The sequence below is a fragment of the Heterocephalus glaber genome, unplaced genomic scaffold (genome assembly GCF_053883595.1).
Source record: "Heterocephalus glaber isolate CG9 unplaced genomic scaffold, H.glaber_assembly_v1.0 deba00001429, whole genome shotgun sequence".
Classification (NCBI taxonomy): Eukaryota; Metazoa; Chordata; class Mammalia; order Rodentia; family Bathyergidae; genus Heterocephalus; species Heterocephalus glaber.
The window spans coordinates 26,744,560-26,767,666 of NW_028258294.1; the positions used below are offsets into that span (position 1 = coordinate 26,744,560).

At 37.0% G+C, this 23,107-nt stretch overlaps 1 long non-coding RNA gene and 2 pseudogenes across 1 annotated transcript in view; 1 reads left to right on the forward strand and 2 right to left on the reverse strand.

Moving 5' to 3' along the window:
- LOC110344271 (uncharacterized) overlaps nt 1-23,107 on the reverse strand; it is a 222,320-nt gene that overhangs the window by 48,004 nt on the left and 151,209 nt on the right. The window lies entirely within an intron of this gene.
- LOC147827915 (MAP/microtubule affinity-regulating kinase 3 pseudogene) lies at nt 3,866-21,572 on the reverse strand (annotated as a pseudogene).
- LOC110344302 (coiled-coil domain-containing protein 91 pseudogene) lies at nt 8,990-9,664 on the forward strand (annotated as a pseudogene).

Consider the following 23,107-nt stretch of genomic DNA (forward strand, 5'->3'; position numbering starts at 1 on the left):
GAAGTCAAAGGTGCAGTGGAGATCCCAGAAGTTTGGAGAAGCCAGGGACATGGATCATTTGAGGAAAGCTGCAAGGAGTGAGCAAAGCTAGCCCAAGAGAGAAGCCATGAGAGCTACAACTATCAGCAGTGCCATAAGGGTGGAACCACACAAATCCTTTGGAATTCACATCTTGCCATGGGTTGGTCCAGATGTTAGACATGGGACTATGGGACTTAGTGTTTCCCCTGCTGGATTTTGGATTTGTTTTGGTCCCATTCTTTTCCCTAATTGTACCTTTTTGAATAGGAATGTCTGTCTTCTGCCACTGTATATTGAGTGTCTTAACTTTCTTTTGTATGGGTGCTCATAGTTAATAATTTGCCTTAAATCTCAGAGGAGACTTTGGACTTGAGATTTGCAGAAAAATTTGGGATTTTGGCAACTCTTAGATATGGACACAATGCCTTTTGTACAAAGGGAAGTGCCTGAGTCTTGGGGGACTAGGGACAGAATGTTATGGCTTATATCTACATGCCTCCCAAAGCCTCTTGTCTTCACTGGTGAGGCTTTTTGGAGGTGGCTGGATCTATGGTATGATTCTTGGATTAAGGGTGTGTGGTATTGGATTAGTCCACTAATTGGTTTACCATTGATCTGATTGAAGTAATGGGAAGCCCCCTCCTGGGTGGTAGCTTCACCCAAAAGGCTCATAGCCTGGATGGGATAAAAAGTATAGGGAGGCTTGCTGATTGCTGCTGATTCTGCCTCCTGCCTTCTGAACCATGAAATGTTTCTCCTCTGTGATGCCCCTCTGCCATGCCACCCTACCTTGGAGCATGCCAACTATGGACTGAAACCTTTTCAAACTATGAGCCAAAATAAATCTTTCCTCCTTTAACTTTCAGTGCCAGGTATTTTGTCTCAGCAATGAGAAAAGTAACTAAGACATAGATATTGACTGTGTAGAACAATAAATGTGACAGTAATCTGAGCATATAAAATGATGTTACCAAGACACCAGGCAGCACTATAAAACAGAAGAGTGCTACTGGGATTAGAACTTTCTATTCACTTTATATTTTTCAAATAGGAGAATAAAATCCTTATGGTCTTGTATGAATATTAAACTCCTAAGGATAATAATTAAAGGAAATAAAATGTATGACTTCCAAATCTGTAGAGCAGTGATGGTGAACCTTTTAGAGACCAAGTGCCCAAACTGCAAACCAAAACACACTTATCGCAAACTGCCAACACTGCAATTAAGCCTGAATACTTAGGTAGAACTCATGACATCATCTCAGAGAAGGCTCTGCATGCCTGCTGCAGGATGCATGCCATAGGTTCACCATCAAGGATGTAGAGAAAATAATGAACCTACACTCAGTATAAATGAAGTTAGAAGGGCAAAAAGCATACAAGGCACACTATTACCTCAAAAAATTTAATTCTAGGAAGAATTCACATTTATCAATAATCATGGCCAATGTAATGAAACAACCCATTGTTGATAAATATCAGTTTACAAGTTTTAAAATTCACCTACATGCCACTGCACTGTACATACCTAAAACATAAATTTTTTAAAATCAGCTGCATGTTAGTACACTACACATAGCTAAAACATGAGGATGGGCTGAAAGTGACACAAAAGTTATACTAAAGAGCCATTAATCAAAAGAAAGCACCATACCTACACTAGCAATAGAAAAAATAAATACTGAGGCAAACATTATTATGAAGGAGGAAGAAAACCAACTTTAGAATAAGTTACAAGGAAGGTACAGTGATCAGAAACTTGTAGGTACCTAGCAACATAGCCTCAAATACATAAAATGAAAGATAGTGTATATGGTTCTGGTTGCATCAGAACGTGAATTAATGTAGATGGATTATTAATCTGGGCCATAGTTATATTTGATTCTCAACAAGAACGTTTTTTGGGCTGGGGATTTAGCTCAGTGGTTTCGCCGCCTGCTGCGCAAGCGCAAGGACCTGAGTTTGATCCCCAGTACCAAAACAAAAACAAAAACAAGAACATTTGTTAAAATAACACTAATATTAAATCTATAACACCCTGGCTAAATAGATATGAAAATATAGAATAAGTTTAAAAGGTATTCAAAATCAATTAAAATAATTGGCCTCAAGAATCAAGGAAAATAAAAAAAAACCAAAAAAACCTCTGAACTGATGTGTCCATGTTTCCAGCATCTACTTCCTCCTTGCCCATGGCAAAGGCCACCCACATAGCTAAGAACACTGGGGTAGGTCCAGACCTAACACACTGCTAAGAACAAGGCAGACTCAGGCAGAAAGTAGTGAGCAGTTCTGCTCAGCACACACTTGTTAGTTCAGCAGCACTGCTATCCTCACTCCCAGGAAAATTTGGCATCTTCATTCTTCTGTCTCATTCTTAGCAATCTCTTTCAAAAGTCATTAATCTTGGCTCCTGATTGACGCTTCTTAAATACCTAACTACCGGACTTCTGATCAATCCCTGAATTCTGGTCAGTGTACCCACCTGCCAGGTGAGATAGCCCATTTTCTTCAGTTTTGTATAGCCAGATCAGTGAAAGGTTACAGAAATACACCTTAGAAACAGTAGCTATTGAACAAAAAGAGCTGTCTCTGTCAGACTTCAGTGGGTCAGATCCCTTGGGTTATTCCCTGGTCCTGTGGGTGTACATTGAGGACCAGTGCCTGCCAGGTACCTAAGTGTACGTGCCAATCCCCGTGCCTGAGAGTTGCAGCACTAGATCTCTGCACTAGTTCCAGACCATTGGTGATGCTGATATATGTATCACCCTGGCTGCCACCACATCTATTGTCTACCACTCACTGGAAAGTTATTCAAGTCCACTACATTCCTAACACTTATAAAACATCTACCCCACACCAAGCCTGACCTAGATGGCATGGGAGATGACAAGGTGAATGAAACCTTTTCTGCACCAAGGGCCTAGAATAGGAAACTACTGTAGTACCAGAGAGACACACTGACATTGAACCTAAATATGAATGTATGCTATGAGAATGTCTTTTTCTCACCCTCAGACTTTAAGTCTTAATTTACAAGATGCAGGTGTTATTGCCTAAACATCATTCTATACATTTCCATCAGTGTTCAGGAAAATACTTTCAATTGCCACTTTATTTAAATGATAATTAGTATGCTACAGCTTTAGCTCAGTGGCAATTTTTGAGGCAATAATTGTGGATGCTGCAGATGTGGCTGCCTTCTGCTTAAAATGGACCCCTTTCAGTGACAGTCTTGGCAGCCTTCCATCTCCCACTTCCATCTCTCACTGCACAGGCTTCTCACCAGGCCTGTTACCTTTGATACCGAAGAGACAGAAGTGCTCCCTCTGCCCATAGGTGCAGTTATTTGCATTCAGGACTCTCCAGATCTCCCTCAGAATGTCCCTGGGATCCATGGTGATGGTTTTCATTTGCCAAGTGAAGTGGAGGGCTCGAGGCTTTGCTTCTTTCTTTTCATATTTTTGTTTGGGAGATACATTGCAATGTCTTCTGAATCTTGAAGCTAATGTAATAAAAAGATAAGTAGAGCCTTGGTATTGCTTCTGGAACTGTGGTATATCTTCTTGGAAGAGGCTGGACAATGGAGGCGGGCCATAGTATATTGCAGTTTCAACTTCCTGTGGCTGGTAGTACAAAGTGCTACCATTGGTATTGTCTCTTGGAAAGTGTATGCCAGCATCAGTAGTTGTACTGGTAATAATGGGTGTTGAAGCAACTGGTGCTCTCTGATCACAAATGGCGCTGCTGTCTGGCACATTATGCATCATCAAGCACCTGTCTGCAATCAGTCTCTCATTGAAAAAGTAACAATTTTGCCCCATCATTCCAAAAAAATTCTGTATTGCCACTACTGGGCATGGCAGGTCTTTTCTCACATTTAAGAATATTTGCAACAAAAAAAAATGGATATTTGCTTTGCAAGGACTAGTTAGAGTTCCAAGTATGGAACTGGTTGCAACAATTATCTTCCCTTTGAGAGCTCTTGTTGTAGACTTTTTCATTGAGGTTACTATGTGTGATGTTCCTCTGACTCTTTTCTACACAGAAAACAGCAGATGGAATATTTGGTCCAGCATGGTCAGTGTACAGTCTCTGAATCTTGCTGCAAGATAAACTTGTCTGTACTTTGTGGCCAGCAGCCTGGCCAGTGCATTTATTGATGTCACTGCTTGGCTGCACCTCAGCAAGTGAAAGGAGTTTGCTAGCACAGGAGTGAGAACAGTCTGGTTCAGATTTTTCTCTCCATCAAAAAATAGGTAGCTGAGTGAGAAGTCTGCCTGCACAACAACAGCACAGGTGCATAGCCCCAAGAGGACCTTGCTCAGACATCAGCAACTTAGACAAGAAGGAAAGTCTCACCTGGAGAACAGTGGCTCAGGTATGCAGACTCCAGTCAGGGACCTACCCAGACACCAATGGCTTGAGTGTGCAGGCCCCAGCCAAGGCCTGTTTGGATAATAGCTGAACAGGCATGCAGGGTCTAGCCAGATGCCTCCACAGATACCATCTCTAAATGTCTACAGAAACCCACCTGGACAATAGCACAATTCAGGGATCCAGAAGGCCATCATTCTGAACTCAGTAATTGGCCCAGTGGTAAGCAGCAGAGAGAAGGCCTCTCTGAGGCTTGCTGAGATTTGAAGCCCACTGGGCAAGCAAAGAGTCACCTTAACAAAGGTGCACCAGACTGCATCTGTTCAAATGAGAAGATGCGTAAACAAGACTCAAAACCAGACTTCCAGATCACCAAAGGCAACATCAAGGGGCAATGAGATGGAACAATCTGATACTCAACAACCTGGACTCCCTGAACTGGCAATGAAAGAGGATCTGGAAAAAATACAATCAGAAACAATTTCTCAGATAAACAACAGAGATTGTGTCCATAGTGCAAGACATGATTAATAACTCTAGAGCAGACACAGCTTAAAAAAAAATAGAGGAGCTGAGAAACATGATGGAATCCCAGCATAGGAAAAAAATGGAATTCATGAAGCAGATGCAAACAGATATCCAGGAGATTAAAAATACTCCATTGAAAGTTTACACCGTAGAATGAGCCAATATGAGGACAGAATTTCAGATATAGAAGACAGGATTGCCATTAGTGACCAGGAAAAGAAAAATTTCTTAAAAACAGTAAGGATCACAAGAAATCAATTCAGCAGCTCCTAGATTATGCAAAGACGAATAATATTAGACTGATCAGAGTCAATGAAGAAACAGGAGAGAGTGCAAACAACATAAAAAAACTGTTCACAGAAGTAATGGCAGAAAACTTCCCAGGCAGGGTGAAAGAGTTGACATACAGATAAGTGAGGTATATAGGACTCCAACAAGCTAGGTTAAAAAAAAAATCTACACCTAGGCATATAATAGTCAAGATTCCAGAAACCCAACAGAAGAACAAAATTCTACAAGCAGTTAGAGAAAAGACACAAATAAGATACAAAGGAAAGCCCATCAGAATCACAGTAGACTTCTCAATACAAACCCTCAAGTCAAGAAGAGCCTAGGTTGAAGTATTTCAAGCCCTAAAAGAAAATAACTTTCAACTCAGATTGATATACTCTGTAAAACTATCTTTCAAAACTGATGGAGAAATAAGATACTTTCACAACAAAGAGCACTTGGGAAATTTCATGAATACCAAATCATCACTCAAAAAAATTTTAAACAATATCCTAGAAAAAGACAATGAGGATCATATCCCATGAAACCCAGCAGAATGCATATATTAGGCAAGACAAGAAATTAAATGCAAAGGCAGAAAATCCAACAACAGGAAATATTCATGACAAGGATAAGTCAATATACGTCAACTATAACTATCAATGTTATTGTGATCTCAATTCATCACTCAAAAGAAATAGACTGGCAGAATGGTCAGGAAGCATATTCTTCATATAAGAAACACATTTAAATGAAAAAGAAACCCAGAGACTGAAAGTTAAAGGGTGGAAAACAATACTCCATGTGACAAAAACCTGAAAAAAAGCAGGAGTAGCAATCCTCTTTGCAGATCAAGTGGATTACAAACCAACACTAATTAAGAAGGACAAAGAAGGCCACTACATTTTTGTAAAGGGAACAATCCAAGAGGAAGAGATGCAAAACATAAATATATGTGCAACAAATACTAGTGTATGCTGCTATATAAAACAAACATTAATGAATATGAAAAATCAAATAAGCACTAATACAAGAGTAGTGGGGTCCTCAATACTACACTGTCACAAATAGATAGATCAATTAGACAAAAAATGAACAATGAAATACTAGAATTCAAACTCTTCAATAAATGGACTTAACAGATGTTTAAAGAGTGTTCCACCCCACAAAATCAGAATATACATTCTTTTTTTGGCTGCACATGGGTCGTTCTCCAAAATAGACCACATACGTGCACACAAAACATGTTTAAGTAAAATGCAAAGGAATTGAAGATATCCCCTTTATATTATCAGACCATAATGTGATGAAATTGGAGATCAGTAGCAAAAGAAACAGCAAGAATTTCATACACATGGAAATTGAACAATACACATCTGAATAACCAATGGGTCACAGAAGAAATTAAAGAAGTCAGAAAGGTTCTACTATTAAATGACAATCCAAATACAACATACTGGAATGTATGGGACACAATGAAAGCAGTCTTACGAGGGCACTTCATAGCAGTGAATACTCATATTAGGAAAATAGAGTGAGCTCAAATAAACAAGCTAGTGCTGAACCTCAAGCTTCTAGAAAAAGAAGAGCAGGACAAACCCAAAGCTCATACAAGGAAGGAAATTATAAACATCAGAGCAGAAATCAATGCAATGGAGACGAAGAGAACAATACAAAAAATCAATGAAGCAAAGAGTTGGTTCTTTTAAAGAATAAACGAAACTGACAAACCCTTAGCCATGCTTATAAAAAAAAATGGAATGAAAAGATCCAAATCCATGCAATTAGGAATGAAAAGGGTGAAATTAAAAGGAATCCTGAAGAAATCAAGAGGATTATCAATACCTACTTTGAGAACCTATACACCAATATGATGGAAAACAGAGAAGAAAAAGACAGATTTCTAGATACATATGAATTATGAAATTTAAACGAAGAAGACCTAAAAATTCTATACAACCCAACATCAATCAACAAAATTGAAAACATAATTAAAATCTTAACAATGAAGAAAAGCCCAGGTCCTGATGGTTTCACTACTAAATTCTACAAGACATGACACTACTGTTTAAATTCTTCAATGAAATTGAAAGGGAGACAATACTCTCAAATTCATTCCTGGAAAAAAGCATCACCTTGATCCCCAAAGCAGAGAAAGACCCAACCAAAAAAGAGAACTATAGGCCAGTGTCACTAATGAACATAGATGTAAAAATCCTCAAGGAGATACTGGCAAACAGAATGCAGAAGATCATCAAGAAGATCATTCACCCTGACCAAGTGGGATTCATCCTGGGATGCAGAAATGGTTCAACATATGGAAATCAATAAATGTAATACACTATATTTCTAGAGCCAAGGACAAAAACCATATGATCATCTCAATAGATGCAGAAAAAGTATACAGCAAAATCCAAAATCCATTCCTGATAAAAACCCTACAGAAAATTGGAAGACAGGGTTTTTATTTCAACCTAATAAAAGCCATCTATGGAAAAACCAACAGCCAACATCATACTAAATGGTCAAAAACTCAAAATTTTCACACTAACATCAGGAACAAGACAAGGATGTCCACTATCACCACTCCTGTTCAATACATTTCTGGAAACATTAGCTGCAGCAATTAGACAAGAGGAAGAAAGAAAAGCAAAAAAGATAGGAAATGAAGAAGTTTAATTGTTATTATTTGCAGCTGACATGATACTTTATATAGAAGACCCCAAAACTCCACCAATAGTCTTCTACACTTACTAACAAAATTCAGTAGAGTAGCTGGATACAAGGTCAACACACAAAAATTAATAGCCTTCCTGTACACGAACAAAAGACTCACTGAGAGAGGAACTGAAGAAACAACTTTCACAGTAGCATCAAAAAAATGAAATACCTATGAATCAAGCTAACAAAATAAATTAAAGACCTCTTCTCTGAAAACGACAGCACTCTGAAAAGAGATCAAAGAGGATATCAGAAAATGAGTAGGAAGAATCAATATAGAGAAAATGGCCATACTTCCAAAACTGCTATATAGATTCAATGCAATCCCAATTGAAATTCCAGCAGCATACTTCATGGACCTTGAGAAACAATCCAAAAATTCATTTGAAACAGGAAGAGATCTAGAATAGCAAAAGGAATTCTAGGTAATAGAGACATGGCAGGGGGTATCATAACCCCCAACTTGAAACTATACTAACAAAGCTACTGTGATAAAAACAGCATGGTACTGGCAAAGAAACAGACCAGAGGACCAATGGAACAGATTAGAAGATGAAGAAACAACTCCAGACACACTCAGCCACCTCATCTTTGACAAAGGAGCCAAGAACCCTCACTGGAGGAAAGATAGCCTCTTTAATAAATGGTGCTGGAAAAATTGGGTTTCAACTTGCCAAAGATTAAAACTAGACCTATATCTCTCACCATGCACTAAACTAAAATCAAAATGGATCAAAGAACTAAATATTAGAACACAAACATTAAACCGGCTAGAACAGAGGTTAGGTAAAACTCTGGAAGACATTGGGAGGGGAAAAGATGTCATGAACAAAACCTCAGTTGCATGTGAGCTAGCACAAAGAATCAACAACCATGATCTCTCATCTTATTAAAAAGTTTTTGTGGAGCCAGATGAAGCGGGGCTCCAGACAGCCAGGAGCCTCTCAGCCCACGTGCCTAGCTGCTTGCTGGTGGGTGTGCCAAGGGCATCCTCACTGTCTTACTGGTCCTTGAGTCAGTTTTTTAAGGGAAATAGTTTAATGAAATCTTATGGAGTTGTTGCAGTAGAAGAATGGCACTACCACAGTCTTCATTGAAGCAACAAGTAGAAGCTAATGAAAAACAGTACATCTCTGCAATTGAGAAAGAAGCACACAAGTGTGAGGAGCTGCTAAATGCTCAGCATCAGAGGCTCCTTGAAATGCTAGATAAAGAGAAGGAACTGTTAAAAGAAAAATAAATGAAGTCTTGAATCAACAATCTCAAGATCAGAAGGAAATATTGAAAAAATGTTTGGAAGAAGAAAGGCAAAAATATAAGGAGGCATTAGAATGTTCTGCAAAGCTAGAGCAAGAAGCAATGAAAGAGGTAGTTATGAAAGCCATAGAAGAATTCAGAAAGAATTTGGACAAAGCTCATGCCGAAGAAAGGTAATTATGGAAAACAGAACATGCAAAAGATCAAGAAAAAGTATCTGAGGCCATTGAAACAGCTATACAAGAACAAAGAAAAATAAGTCAGGAAACTGTTAAGGCAGCAATAATAGAAGAGCAGAAGTGAAGTGAGAAGGCTGTGGAGGAGGAAGTGAGAAGAACAAAAGATAAGCAATTGAGTATATAAAAGAACAGAAAAGGCTTGATCAAGTCATCAGACAGAGAAGCCTGTCCAGTTTGGAGTTGTTCCTTTCCTGTGCACAGAAACAGCTAAGTGCTTTTTGATAGTTATGGAACCAATTGACACTGAATAAAGGGAACATGACAAGCTGGCCTACACTGGCATTGCATCAATCATTAGACCTCTAAAATATACTCTGTGAACTATGAAGATCCCCCTCCCGACTTTAGAGAATTGATTTCCAGTTTAAGGACAAGCCAAAACAATATTTTGAGCTATTAATGGATCTATTTTATTTTCTTTCATTTTCTACTTTGCATTTACTTTTATTTTAATACTAGCATAGCATCAACAGAATATAATATGACCTAAAAGCCAGAAAAAATACACACTATCAAAAGTCAATTAAATTTTATTGTCTCTGGTGATCTGTTATACAGTAACTGCCAAAAATAATAAATATCTTTATGATTATTAATATTGTTAATAAATATCTTTATGCATTATTTGATTTTAAGGATAGAAATAGCATGGACTTCATCGCTTATTTATATAACTTAAATATAAAATGCTAATATAGTGGAGAATTATTCTGACATTATTAAACCTTTTTTTGCATTTGTATCTATGTGTTTTCATTAGTCTACTGAAAAACAATACAAATAAAAACACTATTATCATACTAATTCAACTTTGATCTAATATACCATTACAACTCAGTACCACATCTGATATACCACTACAACTGTATATTTGATACAGTATATACTTATTTTCTATTTCTGCTCTTCAAAGGCACTGTGAATCAATGAAGTCATTTTTCTTATGAATTCAACTATGAACTTAATCTCTAGAAAGAAAATATAACTCAACCATTTATATGAGTGAGGTTATAAAGTAGGATGTATGAAATCTTCTCCCAGTACTTCAGAATGTTCTTAATTCATAAGCAGTTATTCAGTGCAAAATCTTGAGTATTTTTACCATCAAAACTAAAATGTCAATAGAATGTATGTATGCAAATATTTTGCCTTATTTTCTGAACTGCTTCTACTTTCATGACCTCTGTACTTTTCTTCTTGGTGTAATTAAAGGAGCTGCAAAAAAAAAAAAGAAAGAAAAGAAAGCTTTTGTACAACAAGAGAAACCAACAACAGCATGAAGAGACAACTCACAATGTGTGAAAAAAAAATTTTACCAGTTGTTTCTCAGACAAAGGTCTACTATCTCGAATATATAAAGAATTTTAAAAAATCAGACCTCACAAATTTGAAGACCCAATCCAAAAATGGGCATCTGAAATCAACAGACATTTCTCAGACAAAAAAGTAGAAATAGCAAATAAATACATGAAAAAATGTTCAATATCACTGGTCATTCAAGAGATGCAGATGAAAACAAAGCTGAGATTTCATCTCACTCCAGAAAGAATGGCTGCTAGCAAGAAATCAACCAATAAACGCTGGCAGGGTTATGGAGAGAAAGGAAGCCTTCTCCACTGCTGGTGGGAGTGTAGACTGGTGCAAACACTGTGGAAATCAGCATGGAGACACCTTAAAAAACTAGGATTAGAGGTCCCATTTGACCTAGCTATTCCCCTGCTGTGTATCTTCCCAAAAGAATTAAAAGAATCATACCACTGCGATATATGTACACCCATGTTTATAGTGGCACAGTTTGTAATAGCTAGAACTTGGACACAGTCCAATTGCCCATCAACTAGAGACTGGATAAAGAAAATGTGGGTTTGGTTTGTTTTTTTTTATAAAACAGAGTACTATTCAGCCTTAAGGAATGAGAAACTAGAGACATTTACAGCTAAATGGATGCACATTGAGGACATACTCCTAAGTAAAATAAATAGGACACATGTATAAATACTGAATAGTTTCTCTGGTATAAGAAACTGAAAGTGTAAATAAGGATCAAACTGTATAATAGATAATATGAAATAAGAAGAAAAGGTCCGAAGGGGAAGTGTGAGGGGTAGGGGACAGAAAAAAAGAGAAAGGAATAAATACGAGAAAAGGAAAAAATGGAAACAAAGTCTTTGTAAATAGGGAGGGGTGGAGGGGTTGAAGGGAGGGCAGAGGAATGAGGAGAAAATAAGAACCAAGATATATCATGTAAAGGTACAAATTCGCAATGATGAATATCATTGTATTGTATACCTAAAATGTACCAATAAAATTAAAGAATAAAAAAATAGGTAGTTGAGTTTTCATCACATTTTCTTTCTAAAAGAGGTCCATGAATTTCTTTTTCTGGGGATCCCATAGCAATATTTATTCTTTTCTCTTCTAGGATGTTTAGCTCTTGTTCAACCAGTTGTAGTTCATCTCCCTTAATGGCTTCATTTATCCACTTCTCCATGATCTCATCTAGAGTGCCATGCTTCTTTGGGTTTATGACAAGGGACCACTTCAGAAACTGTTCACAGTCTGTTGACAGGTACAAAGAGATCCTATATCTCCCTGTGAACACTCTTTCTCTCACTTCCTTCAGATCTCTTCTGTCAAAAGGGAGCGACCCACTGACTAGATTATATAAAACCATGCCAAGACTCCACATACCGATTTCAGGCCCCTGGTACTCCTTGCCCAGGTGGATCTCTGAGGCTACATATGCAGGACTGCCACAATATGTGTCTTGTTTGTTGCCCACAGTAAAGTCAATGATGAATCCAAAATCTGCTCTTTTGATGTTGCTGTCCTCATCTAACAGTATTTTCTCAGTGTTTAGGTTTCTGTGTGCTATCCCCTTATCGTGGATCTGTCAAAATTTCCCTCTTGCTTCTTTTTTGTCCATTTTCCTTATGCAAACAAATAGTAGTACATTTACCACCTTTTGCATATTTCATTCCTAAATAGAATGTTTTCTCACTTTCCATTATTTCAAACAACTGTACTATGTTCGGATGATTTAATATCTTCAATAATTTTACTTCTCTGTGGAGCTTCTGGAGTCTTAATTTACTCATCAGAGTTTTGTCAATTATTCTTATGGCAACCTCAGCACCTGTGATGACATCTCTGGCTACTTTGTCTTTTGCATAGTTCCCCTTGTGGAGTGTTCTCAGCACTCTGTATTTTCCTATTTGAAGTTCTTATTTCACACAGGAAGCCATAGATTTTCTAAGCAGTCCAGAGCACCATGTTCTGGAGGTGTGTTCTGGTACCCTGTTTCCATCTGAGCAGTGGAACATATTTGTCAGTTTCCTGATCATTACCTTCAATGTCTAGTTGGTGGTCTTCTTTGGATGTTTTAAGAGAATAAAGATAAGTGTCTAAATCTACTCTAAGTAGCAAAATAAATATCTAATAATAAATATAATAAACTAATAAATAATGAATACAGTAAATATAAATAACTCTAATAAACTAATAAATGTTAACTATAATAAATAATCACTACAATGAATAAATGTGATAAATAATAAAATAAATATCTTGCTATAACTGGCAGGAGTAGGATGGGAAAGGGCTGGAGAAGGGTAGGGAAGTGGAGGATAGGGAAAGGCAGGGAAATGGAGAGAAAAGAAGTGGAGAGAAGGTAAGGGGAGGCCAGTTGAGGGCAGGGAAAGGAAGGGAAGCAGAAGAAAGGGGAGGAATGAGAAATAAGGAAAGAGTTGGAAGTAGAAAGGAGAAGGTAGGTCCAAAAATAACTACAAATCCTTCTACAGGAAAAAATGCTTGCCCAGTTTAAATTATCCATCTGGGTAAGTCTAAGCATTGAAGACAAATGAGTTGTCTCCTCATTCTAGGGCACACATTCTAGAATCTACCATCGTCAATTCATTGTAAGTTTACTGACAGCATAAAGAGATGGGGGGAGGGTGGAAGATGAAGCATTGGGGGAGCAAGGAGATGGAAAAGAAGAATAAATGTGTTATACACATGTACCAACTCTATGATGAATGCAATCATTTTGTTATGCTAACATGTACCAATAAAAACAAAATAATTGTTTAAAGAATGCCTATATAAAATTCCAGGATCAAAACCTTTGGATTCAATTTACACAAATTTCCTATTACATTGCTATAAGAATTTTTGACACTTGAGGATACAATAGTGTATCAGCCAGACTTCTTGTGTTGAAAGCAACAACAGCAAAAACAAAAACACCTCAGGCTAATATAATCATAGGAAGGATTTTATCATAGATTTCCCAGTTCAAAATCAGAGAAAGAACTTGGAAAATAAAAAGCACTTAGGTAGTACCGGGGTTCTTCATAGCAGCAACTAAGTTCATTCTCTTTGAAACACCAACAGACTAAATAACACATCACCTTTTATTTCCCTTGCATTACTTTTTAAGATATTGTGGGGTAGACATTCTAATGTGCTTGCTCCTTGGTGAGGAGATGATAAGGCACTTGGACAAGACCAGGAAGAAATACACAATATAGCGCAGAGATAATTCCTAAAGTGGGAGAGAGGTGCTATTACCAGGAGAAGAGCAGCTGTGAGGAAGATCCTCAACAGATGTTGATGACAAAAAAGCAAGCTGGAAAGTGTCCATTGAATAATAGCATATTGTACCTTGGACAAAGTGTCTCAAGGACAGCATAACTGAAGGTAGGTTAATGTATTTAATATAGAGCATGTGACATTTAAAAGGGGAAAAGATAAAGGCTCGGGCAAGAGGAACAACACTGGTGACTGTACAGAGACACAGAGAAGGTTTTAGGAAGATTAAAACTTGATTCTTAAGGAAAGGTGTTTTATGAAAGAAATATATAAGTAGTTCTGGAAAGTTAGATTGGGGCAGTTTGTGGAAGAACAAGTTGAGGAATAAATTTCCTTATTCCAGTAGAGGTTATAAACTCTTGGTCTTTATTGGCAGCAGTGTATAATAGAGGAGTTGACTTGTAGAGAGAGAAATTGGAAGAATATTAGAGAGGTGATTAGAGGATGTAGACTAGAATGTATTGAGTGATCAGCAAAAGGGCAGAACTGACAGAAATTTCAAGGCAAGAGAAAATCTGGAGAGGGAGAGATGATGACAACATTAGGACACAAGGAAGATAGCTCAATCCTGGAGGTGTCTGTGGATGCGATGACTGAGAGACAGAAGAAAAAATAAAAAGGACAAAGAGAACATGTAATTAAAGACCTAGATTCATAGGACACGAAGTTAAGTGGTAAATGTCTTGGTCCATTTTGTGCTGCTATAACAAAGTGCCTGAGCTTGTGTAATTTATAAAGAGTAGGAATTCATTTCTCACAAGTCTGGAGGCTGAGGGTCCAATATTAAGGGGGCTAGCAGGTTTGGTGTCTGGCAAGAGTCCAGTCTGTTTCAAAGATCACACTTTGAATACTGTATCTTCCAGATGAGTATAATGCTATATCTTTACATGTCAGAAGAGAGGAAGAGCAGAGAGAACCCACTCCCACTTTTTATTAAGGCACTAAATCCACATGAAGGTCCAACCTTCAAGGCTCATTAATCTCTTAAAAGTCCCACTTTTCAATATTATTACATTAGCAATTAAATTTCAACAAATTTTAGAAGGGACAAACATTCAAACCCTCATCTGACTCCAGAAGGAAGGGCTATCAACAAGAAATCAAGCAATAACAAATGCTGACAAGGCTGTGGGGAGAAAAGAATCCTCCATTGTTGGTGGGAGTAAACTTGTACAATCACTATGTAAATCACTATGACAATTCCTCAAATAATTAAAAATAGAAATTGCATTGATCCAGCTATTCCCCTTTTAGGTGTCTTTGCCAGAGAGTTAAAAACATCATATCACAATGATGATACCACCATATTTATAGCAGCACAGCTTATAATAGCTAAAGAGCCTATATGAACCATCAACAGATGAGTTGATAAAGAAAATGTGGTATAAATACATAGTTGAGTACTACTCTGCCATAAAGAAAGATAAACTTGAGGCATTTGTAGGAAAATGGATGTGCCTTGAGACCATAATGTTAAGTGAATTAAATCAGACATAGAAGCTTGAAAATTGCTTTTACTTATTGTTTTACTTATATGAAAAATATATATTTAAAAAGTTAATAGGAAAAAAGAGAGGGAACATGTTATTGTATTCTAAGTATGTTTGTCTTGTCAGTTTCTAGTTTCATTCCAATATGGTATAAAAGCTCACTTTGCAAGATTTCCATTTCTTTGTATATATTAAAGTCCTATTGTTGCTAAGAATGTGGTCTTTTTAAAATAAAAATAAATTTCCAGAATAGAAAAATCTATGAAGACAGGGAGTAGCTCGATAGTTGGTTGCCTAGATTTAGCAGGAGCAGTATTGGGAGATGATAGCTAATGGGTGGAGTGTCTTGTTTTGTGATAACAAAAATGATCTAAATTTGATTGTAATCATGGTTGTACAACTATATCAATATGCTAAAATCTACTGAATAATACATTTTAAGTTTGTAAATTTTATGGTGTGCAAATTTTAATTAAAACTATTACTTTTTTTTTTTTTAAAGAAGGAGTGGGGTGGGGGAGCAGGAGAAAAAGTGGAAGGAATGACTATTGAGAGGCATCTGAACCAAGGGGAAAGGGGTGGCAAGAAAGGCCAGGTTAGTGATATTAGATGGTACTGATGTAGAAAGGGACACTGGATGAGATCTTCGGGAGGTTTTTGGTGAGTCCTGGGTAGAGGCTAAATTGCAATGGTCAGAGGAGGATGGACAGAGAGGCTGTAGGGACTCAATGTTTGGCAACAACAACAACAAAAAGAGCAAGTCAGGCTAGTACTCTGAGCATCAAACAGGCAGAGAGAATTCTTTTGGAATAACAGATAACCAGTTTGTCACGGGTTTCAGATAAAATCAGGAAAAACAGTGAGCCTTAGCAATGAGAGAGAATGAGAATCACTAGTGGAGTAAGAGACAAGACCGTAGGTATTCTCTGAGGAAAAGCTAGGTCCAGAGGGGACTGTGGAATGCAGGAGGAGGGGCTTGAGATTTGGAGTGACTGGGCATGAGCAATCTTGTACATAGCAATCTGGAGTTTTTCTGCTTTGATCTTCTTAGTAGGTGAAGGGTAAAGCCATCTACTGAGAATAAGTCTGGAGGTTTTGAGGCTTAAGAAATACAGAAAAGATTTTAAATAATTGATGTGAGTTATCTGTTAGAATAGTAACTCTCTGAATGGTGGAAAATAATGCTATGTTTTCTTAATTCTGGGGACCTCCTAGTTTCGTACCCAAATCATTGATTTGCCCATCAGCTTGACAGTCTATGAGCCAGAGTGACTATGGGCCTGCTGAATTCTATTCATTCCTCCACAGAAATGCTGTACTATCATTTCCAAGAATTCCAGTCTAATGGTGCTTCTTCAATGGAATTAATGTATTGTTTCATCAGTCAGGTTGTCATTACACAGCAGCTTTCCCATTTGTGGCTTGATAACATCAAGAATTGGTATCACTGCAAGTTTCTGTATTCATGTCACTGAGCATACAGGGCTTGGTGGGTATCAGGCAAGTCTTCATGATTGACTCGGTCATTTTTTTCAAACATCAAACCCCTGTAGCTGCTACAATATTTTTGAACCATATATCATTTTAAAATGTTTTTATTCCTAGTCATGAATTAATTTTTTTCAGTTATTCTTAAATACAGAAATAATTTAATTCTGAAATAAGAATAAGAGAATATAAGAATATAAGAAAAAAGAAAGAAAAAAACAAAAACAAAAAAGAAAGAAGAGAAATATACAAATGATAATTCTGCAAAGTTGCCTCAAGATGCTCTTACTAGATCCACAGGTAGCATTCAAAGTTCTCGTATCACTCAGCAGGATGTCACCAGCACATTAATCATGTTTAAAATGTAAAATATTGTAGTGATTATATACAGTTTGATTTTTTACCCATTGAGAATAAGGTGTAGTGTGTTATTTGTGAAATGTTTGCAAATCAAAGCTGAAACCTCTTTTCTCATCTTGTAATTTAGAAACAAAAAGTTGTAATTACTTAAAATGGGATACCAATTGATTTTTTAAAGTTCAAGTGAGAAATTTCAAACATGAATTTATGAAAGCAATTGTTATTTCTAGATTTTACAGTCATACTCCAATCTATTTTTAATACATTTTTGGTCCCAATGTAGAAATATGATAGTCAAGTTAAAATTTATTTTTCCATAAATCATCCTTTTTCATACAGAATATAGATAAAATAATATATATCACTCGATAAATGAAACTATTGAAATTTCTCTTATTAAACTAATTATTAGACTATTAAAATGAAATGTTGGTATAATTTATTATAGTGAAATAGTTCAAGAATACAAAAATATATACATCATAATATAGTGAACATCCATATTCTCATCATCTAGCTTTAGAATTTAGAGCACAGATCTAAAATATGTCTAATTTAATTTAACATTATTTAAAAATAAATACCACATAAAAATGATAAAATAATTGTTAAGATTCCTAAGGAAGATGGCAAGGTTTTATCATAAAAGGAATTGACAAGTAAGAAAACTTTGAGAAATGCTGCCCTTTGATGTTCACTGAAGTCAGAAAATGCTGCTTAGTTGTTGCTGGTTTTACCAGTGTCTTGCTAAATCGGTCATTAGTTCACCTAAGGACTCATGAGAAAGCATAGAGAAGAAGTAAAGGTCTAATAGTGGTTTTTTTTTTAAGTGCAGACCAAATAGCAAAAAGAAATGCATCTAATATTCTCTACACTTTGAGTCAGTTGCATAGTTTTCAGAGCTAGGAGCTGAGTAAGAGGAAGTAGAAAGTCACTATTATAGTGAGGGTCTACTGGGTGCTAGATCCCATATTAGACACTTTATTAACTTTAGTGTATTAAATTTGTATAACCATCTCTTGAGGTGAGTTTACCGTGGTTGCCATTTTGCATGTGAAAAAACAAGGCTCCCAAGGATAGTGGCATCAGAAACAGCACTCCAACCTATGTAAGTCTGTCTCAAAGCCCATATTTTCAGTATCGGTGAGCCTGAGGACTTCAAGGTTTAGAAAAATAGTCACCACATGATAAAACATCTCCAATGAAAGGACGAGATGTACACTTTTGGAGATAAGAAGAATCAACTCCCAAGACAACCAGAAGACTAAAAAATATATATATTAAGAACATGCTAGGCCCTGATTGCTGGGTAGGCATCTGTATTAACTGATGTCCAAAACTTCAAGATGCATTTATAACACTATTTGGTTACTCATTGATAATCTTCACTGTTGAGTGCAAGGGCACTTCCAAATTCATTCCCATTCTTTGTCTTCTGTCATTCTATTGTGGAACACATTCAGTTTTAACATTCATTCATACCCAATACAAAATTTCACATTTATAGTTATGTAATTTTGGAAAGAGGAAAGAGTGAGAAGAAAAGAAATAGAGGAAGGCAAAGAGCAAGAGGAAGAGAGGAAATAAAAGAACACAATCACTTCAGCATTTTGCTGAATAAGGTGATGGAACTGAGTGTGCTCTTCCTGGTGTTTTTTAAATGGTAGAACATATAAGAATCTGAGGAAGGCTATGAACCTATGAACCTTGTTTGATACACATAATATACTTTACATACAGTTTCAAAAGTTTATGGACTTCAGGTTAAAAACCCTTAGGATTGATCTCTATGGTTCCTTACAGCTCTGTAGAAGCAATTTCACTATAAATTGAGATTCAGCTTCTTTTATTGCTATCAAATTCTGGTTTTAATTCAACAAGATGGTAAGCAAATAGTAATGTTTTTGTTTCTTTTGATTTTTTGAGACAGTCTCACTTTGTAGTTTAGCCTTGTAGTTTTGGCCTTGAAATCACTATGTAGCCCAGGCTGGCCTCAGATTGGCAGAGATTCTCCTTCCTCTGCCTGCTCAGTTTGTAGGTAGGTGCTACCATGCCTGGCTCAAATAGAAATATTGATAGTTGACTGTTTCCTTAGCAATGTCTGGTGAAAATCCTAGTGAATATGTAATAGTATTGAGCATATATAGCCACTATTCCAGGTATGCCACAGGAAAGCCTCACTTCCCTTAACATAAACACTCCACAGAGTAGACTTCTGATAGCATGCAAAGCACTGCAGCAGCTTTGGCCTGCCTCTTCCTCCCCACCCCACACCTCAGCCACTACACCAAAGTTCCAAAGTGGAAGAGCAGTTCTTTGTGCTAAAGAAAAAAACTTACGGTGAGATGAAGGGGACAGTGATTTTTCCCTCCAGATTTTTTTCCTCTTCTATTCTCTATAGTCTGCATGATAATCACGGAAGAAATTTTCTTGTCAGTGGCATTTCCATGGTGATAGGCAAAGGTCAAGGTTAACAAACCAGGAAGCTGGGAACTTTCTGCCACTGGGTGGATGTGAGGGATGGGCTGTCAGTCATAGTGTCAACGGGGACCCACTTTCACAGCCTCCTCTTTTGAGTGGACCACAGAGCCTGACTTGTGCCTTTCTGAATGGACAAGCCAATGATGCCTTGAATGTAATAATAGCTCCATCACTTCCCCCTATGCAGAAATTTGCTGTGCCCTTCCTCTCAAAGGCCAAGAGCTGGTGCCTCTCATGAACAACAATCCATGGATTGTTGGAATATGTATGTGGTCTTTGTATGGGCACCAGAAACCTAGAGATACCAAGTTTTAGAAACCAAAGATACTTTAGCAAAGCAATTTAATCACTGGAAAGAAGAGATCCTAAATTAGTTTTGACCATCTCAGGGCAGGCCAAGCAGATGAATTAAAAGAGAAGGAAGAAGCATATAATTTAAATTAAATATCAAGTGACTCAAAAATTCCCTAAAAACTCAACTCAATTATTTTGTCTACAACTAGTTGTCTTGATTTTTCTCTCCTGTATCCTGTTCTTGTATACAATGTCATAAACAGAGTACAGAAGAAGAAATGACTGAATCAAGGTAAGCTCCACACATCCAAAAAGTAATTGATTCAAAATCCATGACTTCTTTGGGGCCAGGGATTTAGCTCAGTGCTTCTGCCACCTGCTTTACAAGCTCCCCGGTACCAAAAAAGAAAAAGAAAAAGAAAATCCATGATTTCCTTGAGAGGAGAGAAATGCAGAAGATGCCAAAGATAGAATAGAAAATATTTTTATGTATTATAGGGCTACTGTAAAGGCAATTCAGAAATTGGGCAACTCTTCTCATTTTAAGTAATATTAATGGATGTTTAGGAGTCCTCTCACCCCAAAGACTTAAGCATTCCTTATTCACATTGTCTCCAGTGATCATCTAGATGCTAAAGACTCTCACATCTCAATGCACAGCTACAAGTCTGTACATTCCATTATCAATAGGAGTTTGAATACCCATCTGACACACTAAATTCAATAACAAAACTGAACTCATCTTCAGTCCTTAGTCTGTTTCCCCTCAACCTCACAGCCCTATCTTAGTATATAGCCATTACACTAGCTGTACCAGAAATCTGGTTATCATTCTTGGGTCCCCATTCTCCCCCATCCTAAACAATTACAAAGCCTTGTCTGTAATCTTGTTAGTACTGTTAAAATCTATTCCCACCTTCCTGTCTCCATTTCCACTTTCCTGTTTAGCCTTTTATAACCTCTCCTGAGGATTATTACACCTTTCCATACTGAGATTTCTTCCTCCAATTTGTCCACATCTACCAATCCATTCTCTAATCTATGGTCAAGAGTAATGTAAGATTCAAACATGATCATGGGCATTTCTTGGCTTGTAAGTAATCAATGGTTTCCTAGTGCCCTCAGGATAAATCCTAATTCTAATTCTGTTATGAGTACTACAAGACTTGGCAGGATCTGGCCCTTATCAGCTTCTGCAGCTTTTTCCATGGATAATCTACTCTCTGCCCTGCTCCTCCCACACACAGTGTATATATACATTCCAACTGAAATAAACTACCTGGTTTCCTGAATGCAACATCTTTCTCTGGATTATGGGTCTAGAACTCTGCTCATACTCTCACCTATTCTCTTTGCCACTCTGCCATTTTCTGGCCTAGGACTCACTTATTCTTATTACAGCTAAAGATGTCAGCTTAGTCATAACTTCTTCAAGGATGTGTCCCCTGACCTCCATATTTAGCCAATATAGTCCCATAACACCCTATGGTGTTCCTGCTATCAAAGCACATCCACACTATAATGTTATACTTTTTTATAGCCATTATTTATCCTTTTGTCCCTTTATTTTAAATGAAAGATTCATGAAAGCTGGGGCTATGTCCATGTTGTTCATCAGTATACCCACAGCACCCTACACATTGCTCAAAAATGTGTATGCAATGTCCTTGAAAACACCCATCAATAATTAAGCATCTAATGGGATACTGAAATATAGGTTATATAAGTTCTGGAGTCTTCTGGATTTTTCCTTTTTTGACAATCTGTGGATTTTTACCAAGAACTAACAGTCTCAGATACTTCATAATACATTTCTACTATGGTTAATGTTCTCTTTTCTCCTTACAGTCTATGGCTATAACTTACATTCATTCATCCTTTCATAGATTCCCACTAGAATCGTATCAGAAGAAAATCTTGATAGTACCCCTTTTTCTAAGAATATTTTTGCAGATTAATTTCTCCTATATGAACTAAGAAACTAGCCCTTCTGAAAAAGCACAGGTGAATTTGCCCCAACAATTTTGGCATCTTTTTTCCAAGACAGGGAATAATTTAGATGAAAGAGAGAATTGAACATTATCTCATTTTGAAATAACATATAGAAAAAGATCAGTTTGCCAGTGCCTTAAATAGTTTTACCACAATATCTTGGGCCACTTAGTAATCACTTTAATTTCCAAAAAATGTTAAATATTTTTGTTTTATGGGTTTTTTTCTTGTAATATTACAGGATTTGAAAGGGTCTTTAGTGGTTATCAGATCCATTAGGACATCAACGTGCTGCCAGTCAGCTTTCTAAAGCCCAGCATTGACCACCTTATTCTTCCAAAATAATACTGGGTTTTATATTAATTTTTTTCCAAAAGACACAATGGAGCTTATTTTCACGGGATGTGTCTTTTTTTCATGTGTAACAATCTAAATTTATTTAGATACAAAAAATCTGCATTTATTCATATGCAAAGATCTACATTTATTCAAATACAAACATGCCATCATCTTCTGGAACATCGTCATGACTCTCCAAACCCTGAATTTGGACCTGAATTTCTTGCAACTACATTTCCTGTAGAACGATTGGCTCCAATCTCATGTCCAGCAACAGAATTTCTTGTCCATGTAGCCTGCTGAGAGTGCATTGGCTGTTAGTGTTTTTATCCCATGACTTCTTCACCCAAGTCACAACCTCTGGCAGGCTGGGCTTCACAAAGTTTCTATTAAATCAAGTGTTAATTGAAGACTTACGAGACAGGAATAGCAACAAAAATAACAATTAAGAATGATGGTCCACACAAAAGCAACAAAATTGCAGGCACCAAAATTCAGAAAACTTTTATTTTATGAGCACATTGTGTTCGCTACAACACATGACATAATGAATTATGAAAATTCATGTTAGACACAACCATGTCCATTCATTATCTGGTGCGCACAATATTCCTGCGTTGTGTCTGTACTCTGGTCATTCAGCAAAAAGCCTCAAGTTCC